This window comes from Pterocles gutturalis, unplaced genomic scaffold, assembly GCF_000699245.1.
Source record: "Pterocles gutturalis isolate BGI_N339 unplaced genomic scaffold, ASM69924v1 scaffold16709, whole genome shotgun sequence".
Lineage (NCBI taxonomy): Eukaryota > Metazoa > Chordata > Aves > Pterocliformes > Pteroclidae > Pterocles > Pterocles gutturalis.
In genome coordinates, this window is record NW_010128554.1 from 32,250 (window position 1) to 38,540 (window position 6,291).

Here is a 6,291-nt window from a genome sequence, read left to right on the forward strand (position 1 = left end):
CAACTTTAACAGAGAGCCTGGTGTCGTGTGTCCTGTCCAGAGCGTGTATAGGGAACACAGCATCTCTCACTCAAAAAGGACTGAGCTGAGCTTGTGTCCTGTGGACACAGGTAGGAGAAAATTTGGCTTTCCATAACTTGCAGTAAAATAACTACAGCTATTTTAATACAAATGGCTACAAAATCACTCTGGACAGACTCCCAGTTACTGGTTCTTCATACCCCGTGTCCACTGGGGGTGATGGTACAAAGTTGGGTTTGTGCCTTATAGGGTGGGAATTTCCTCAATCAGCACAGGTGACTGCATGGCATTTCTTTTCTACTGACATGGGTAGAGCAGAGGAGCCTTAAAACATCTGGAGTTGAGCCTGAAGAGAAGAGGGAAGGAGGAGAAACTGAGAAAAAGGTAAGTGGAAAGGACCAGAATATGCACGATACACCAGGTGACCTTTTGGGAGAAACGGTGCTTCATTAAATGTGAGTGTTCTAATTACTTTCTTGCTTTTCATCTTCCCCTCCTAACCCAGAGGCACTAATTGTTCGCTCTCTAAATGTTCGCTTACTCTGTTTGCATGGAAAGCAGCAAAGGTAATTAAGCTATGGGGACCTTTGGTGCATTTGAATATTTTCTTATTCCAAAATACGCCAGGTATTCTCCCAGGTTGTCAATTTTTAAAAGATGGGAAGGTGTGTTGGTGTGTTCTGGTTAAATCTTCCCAGTTTGTCAGTGGACAGTATTCATTCCTTTTTAAAAATGCTAGATGTTTGTTGTCAAACCCATACATCACAGAAAATAAAAATATACACTCCTGCTGGATTTTACTGAGCATAAAGAGTTAAGCTTCAGCTAATTGTTCATAGCACTTTTTTTTTTCCTAGTTACTTTAGTTCAGTTTTTCTGTTTTTTTCTAGTTCAGGGTACATACTGCTCCCTTTTGGGGGCCAATAGTGAATTAATGGTGGTTTCTCCACTGTGGCTAACAGTATTGACAGTTCTTCAGGCAATGGGCATCCCAGATTTCTGCCAAGCCTAATGGGATGATATTTAAATGTTGACGTATTTTCCTTTCTACTCCGTGGGCCTGAGATCACCAGGTAATTTTCTTTTGCCAGCATTAGGCTTAGTGAGACATTTCAGAATCGTTTTGTTGCAGACAGTGAAATTAAATGAAGTGATGAGCCTGGGGCGGGTTGTACTGCCCTTGCTGTCACACGCAGCGCGCCGTGCCTCCCGGTGAATTCTGCCAGGAGCGCTTTTACGGTGTCAGAAAAATGTGCAAAGACCAGAGATTTTTGTCAAGCTCTTTCTAATGAAAAAGAACATTTTGCAAAAGATTGTACTGGGTGCAGTACCCCCAGGCGCTACGTCCATGGAGCAGCTAGTGTGTATTTGCCCACCTGAAGGGTGAAGTCTGTGTTTTACGGGGGATTTTGCTTCTTTGCTTACTTGCAGCAAGACCCCATTTCTTCTCCTCTTTGGTGGTAGAAACCATCACTTCCATTAGCCCCTGACACTTTCTGCGATGCTGCTAGTGTTGGCTTTTGGCTTCAGCTCTTACCCCTGCATGGTTTTCTGGTTGATGCTATCATACAATTAAATAATTTGGTTAATTATCCTTAGAGAAGGGTTGCAGGGTGGAGACCCAACTGACTCATCTGCAGCTGGTTTATTGTGCAGCTCACTCTCTTCTTGATAAATTATTTGATCTGAAGTGTAGAGGCAGCAGAGAAGGGAAAATTTTCATTTCCCATCTTTAAAATTACGAGGGAAAGGTTTCACCGTGTAGCATGGACCAGTTGTCACTGAGGCTCTGGGGACTTCCTAGAGCAGGCGATGCTTTCTTATTCCGAGGAAAGAGAAGAGGCTTTGCAGTAGATCCTGCCTTTTGCTTGTTGCTATAAAAAGATCGGGAAGGGGAGGTGGGAGGGATGTGTTTTAAATCCAGCTGGTAGCAGCTCAGCCCTTCAGGGAAGCACAACGCTTCATTTCTCTTGTATTTCTTTGACCCAGTTAGCATTGCACAAACCTTCCTGATCACAGGGCTGCCTAATCCTCACTTGAATCCTGCTAAATTTTATCTTGTTGACATCCTGCAGCAATTAATTCCAGGAGCTGACCCTGCACATCAAGAAGGCCTGGTGCTTTCTCTCCGAATGATCTCCTTGTCACCCCTCTCGGTGTACCCTTGTCCCAACACACCAGGTTTGAGCGGGGCAGGGCTGTGCGTGCAGCCCCCAGCATCCCAGCCTGGGGGATGGTTTGGAGCCTGGGACCAGCAGCAGAGCCCCAGCTGCAGCTTCTCCAGCTCCTCCGAACCTGCTCATCCCGGGCAGGAGCAGAACCATCGCCACTGAATTGCTGCTAACCGCAGTGTTGGCTGCTCAGACACCCCTCTGTCCCTAAGTGGGGGTCCTGCGTAGGACCTGGATGTTCCTGGAGTCCAAACTGGCCAGGATCAAGCCTGTGCTTGTATTTCCGTGCCCCAAAGACCAGGAGTGTTTCTGAGCAGCAGTGCTGGCTCTGCTCTGAGCAAGGACCATGCACAGGTTCCTTTGCTCTTCCTGCAGCTCAGCCTGAGTCCACAGCCCCCAGCTGACCTCCCTGACGGGGTTTGAACAGCTCGTGGGCTCAGCAGGCTGGGCACGGCCACTCTCCGTGCATTCGTACAGCACCTGGGGGGCAGCTGGCATTGCTAACCCACAACGGGCATCTGCGACCAAATGTCACAAGTTCTTCTGTGCATTTCAGTGCTTCTGTTGCATAAGCTGGGGGCGGGACATGAAAAGCATCTTGAGCAAAGTTGGTATTTCTCATGTAATTGCTTTAGAGCCTGGACACCCGAGATGTGGCATCTCCCTTTTGTGAAGCCGAGCCACGAGCCAGGTTAGTTCCACCCAGTGAGTCAGAATATAAAAACTGCAGCCCCCTGGTATGAAACAGAAGACATCTTCTCTTGTATGTGCTTGTGACCAAAGGGAAAATAACAAAACATTCAGCTCAACTCAGCTGCCTTGTGCATGTCATATTCCCCCATCAGAGGGATGGGGCAGCGTCCCTGCTGGCTGCTTCTGCTTCCAGCCTGCGCCGCCGCCCCACTTTGCAGAACAGGGACTTGCTGCTGGTGGAGGGGAAAAGCCACTGCGAGTTGTGTGACGTGCAGCAGATAAACTGTTGTGGTTAACACACAGGTTTTTTCCTAAACTCACAGCAGGCTAGATTAATTAGATTGTTTTCTGCTAGATTAATTTAAAAGCAAAGACAAGAAATGGTTGACCAAATGCTAATACACACACATAAATAAATTGATTTATTTCGTCAGCTGCTATTAGAAATCTGTACTTTAAATGCAGCAGAAAATTCTTCCCCTTACGAGTCCATTTTGAAGCACTGATGGGCTCCCTTTGATTTTAAATGGCATTTGGTCAAACATTATGTAGCAACTGGATGGTATTCCAGAAATGCCCAGTTTTTCCGCAGCTCCTCAAAACAGTCCTCGGAAGTGTTGACTCCAGGAACGTTAATTCCAGGAAGGCTGCGATTGCCAGGGACATTGTATCTGTAGTTACACAATGTGCATTTTGCATCAGCTCTAGCTTGTGCCAGGCAGATTAAATAATACTTGAGAATCCCAGAGCATGGGAAAAGGCCATGAGCCCAAGATGTGGGGGTCACCACTGCTGTCACCTGTGGCCCACATCAGTGATGCTGGCCACAAAAAAAAACCACGTGGGCTCTGGTGAGCGAGGAGGCAGAGAGCTGTGCTTGGATGGTTGGACTCTTCAAGCAGAAGAGCTTTGAGCCATCGTTCTGGATCTCTCTTCTGCCCGTGGTTACAGCTGCCAATGCAGAACATGTTGCTGTTAATCGCGCCGCTGATGGGACGGACGAGGTTTTGATCCAAGGCTGAGGGATTCCTGCTTAGTCACTAAGTGCAGTTTAAATTCATTGTGCACCATTTATCATTGCTCTCTGCTTAGGAAGGCTCAAAGTTAATTAAAATATGCTCTCAATGAGCAATTAAGCCCCACTGCAGGCACCTCAGGGCGCGGGGAAAGCCTGATGCACGGTGCCCAGAGCCCTGCTTCAGCTCTGCCTTGGGCTCGGGTCTCAGCCCCTTGAATTCAGCCTTGGGTTTTCTCTCAGAGCTTTAAGTTTTAATTTTTTTCTTAAAACAAAAATAGCTGCTTTTATCCCAACTGCAGAGTTAAAGACCTTTTTACAAACTGGTTTTGCTAACTTCACGGATGCACCTCCTGCATCTGCCTGTTCCTGCGCAGCCCTTCAACCTCCTGCAGCTCTTCTCCGGCCGCGATGTTCCCTCACTGAGAGAGACCCATTCCTGACCTATTCCTGTCTGTAATCGTGTTACACTTGCTCTTATTTTAGTTTCTAATCAACATTGGTCTCTCTGGGTGCCCGTGCTGGCACAGAAAGGCCCCTCCTGCCGTGGGTGAGGGTCTCCTCTGCACTGGGCAGGTCTCATCACCAGCTCCCATCAGCCAGGCTCATGGAGCCGTTGCCTCTTCCCTTTGGTTTGAGCTGATTGTTATCTCCGTCATTTAAAAGACAAAGAGTGGGACAGTTTTGTTTCTACCTGGCAGGCATCTCTGGTTTGTAAATTCTGATCATGATTTTGTTTACTGTTTGCAGAAGTAAAAGGCTGCTCGATCACACAAGCAAAATTGCCGGTTAGCATGTAGATTGCTTGTGAACTGGCTGTGAGGGCTGAGACTGAAAGCTGCCCTATCGTATTTGAATACCAATTCCCCCTTCAAATTAATCCAAATCCCTTCGGGAGTTCTGATGATCTCAATAAATGAGATTTTTCTGCCAGTGACTTCAAATGCAGAGGCTGCCGTGAGACTGGCCGTGGAAACAGCACAGCTTTTATCTCGTTCCGTGACCTAATTTCTTCAATAAGGTTTTCTTTCTTGTCTGGGAGCACTTCTGAACAGGAGATGCGACTTGTGCAGGTTTATCCTGGCCAGTGATTCCTCCGCTGCTGTTCTGGATGGAGGAAAAGAGGGAGAGAACTTCCCGATGGCCCTGGGTGTATGTCTGTGGGGCAGTACAGCCACCAAAGGGGGAACGGGAAGAAAAGCGTTGTATAGCTGCATGCCATGTCACCCCAGCCAAACACACCCTATTTATTTCCTCTGGTAGGACTGCAAGCTCCCTCGGCAGCTCTCGGGGCAGAGGGGCTGCAGGGCTGTCACCACAGCCGATGCCGGCAGCAGTGGGGTGGAGGGGCTGCCCCACACCCCAGCTCCTCCCCAGAGCACGTCCGTGGGAGGTGGATGATGTTCCATGGCTGCAAACCTGCCTTATCCCAGGAACGGTCGCAGCAGTTAATTGCCCAGTGATTTCATGGGGGCTGATGTGCTTGTTCCAAACAAAGGTGATGGTGAAGAAGGTGAGGGCTGTGCTTTTCAAACCAGGATTTATCAGAGCCTGAAGAGTGGCTCCCAGCCCCCCAGCATCCCCCCTCCTGCGCACCACCAGCCCCGTGTTCCCCACCTCTCACCTTGCTGCCTCGTCACTCCTTTGACCCGAATTTACCTTTGCCTCTGCTTATCCCCCTCTTTGCTGCATCCCAGCAGCTGTGGCTCCCTGCAAAACCCGTCTGCTTGAGGAGAACCTCTATTTTCACTAAAGAATAATTGTGCTCCAGAAAAAGCCAATCTGCTCTGAAGTATCATTCTTCCAAGCCTCACTGAACCTAACCCCAAACACCTTGAGCCCCATGGGCAGGTAGCAGCCTGCTGCTGGGCAAACCTGGGACCCCTGTCGCGTTCACAAAGTTCCCCCCAGCACTGAGCCCAGCCCTGCTGTTCCCCCCAGCCCACGGCACTGCTCCCCATCCTGCATAAGAGGAGCTCAGGGCTATTCCCAGGGTGTCCTGAGTTGCAGCTCTCGCCCACTCCCGCACCTCTTTGCTCCGGGCATTGCAATATTTGCAGAGCTGGGAGCAGCAGGCCATTGTGAGCCCCATGGCTGGGCTCTCCTCTGGACACATCGGTGCTCCAGACCCTGCTTGCAGGTTTTAGATCTCTAGGGAGCTCTGTTGGAAATATCGATTGGTTTCAGGGTTTTGGAGAGTTGCAGGATTACGTGGCAGCAGCGAAGGAATCACGGTGTTGGGCATCAGCTGCCAAAGGGGGGAGGTGTGAAAGCCCTGTAGTGCCTCTGCCACCAGGATGACAATTTTAGCTGCAGCTCTTGTCCCAGAGGGACCTGCTGGTCCTGGGCACAGGGGGACTGCCCCTGACAAGGCAGAAAAGCTCTGCAAGG